Raw genomic sequence first — 356 nt, 5'->3', positions numbered from 1 at the left:
CTTTCAATTTGACCCTTTCAACTTCATCCATATTTTGCATTTTCCTATTTTCTTTCAAGGATTTTTTTTTAATTCTTTCTTTTCATCTAAATAAGTAAGGTAGAACTTAGCTGAAATGAACCAAACTCAAACTTAACTCATAAAAATTGAGTTTGATTTACGACTCAATTTATTAACAATTGAGTCTAATTTTTTAAATTAAAATTCAACTCACCAAAAATTCATAAACCTACTCAAATAATAAGAATATAATCTAAAATTTCTAGATCAATAAATTATAATTTATATATTTTTAAAAATATTTTAAAAAATCAATTTCATATATTATTTATTTATCAATAAATTATAATTTTTTA

This window comes from Arachis duranensis, chromosome 3, assembly GCF_000817695.3.
Source record: "Arachis duranensis cultivar V14167 chromosome 3, aradu.V14167.gnm2.J7QH, whole genome shotgun sequence".
NCBI classification, from domain to species: Eukaryota; Viridiplantae; Streptophyta; class Magnoliopsida; order Fabales; family Fabaceae; genus Arachis; species Arachis duranensis.
Note: the sequence above shows the minus strand (reverse complement) of the source record.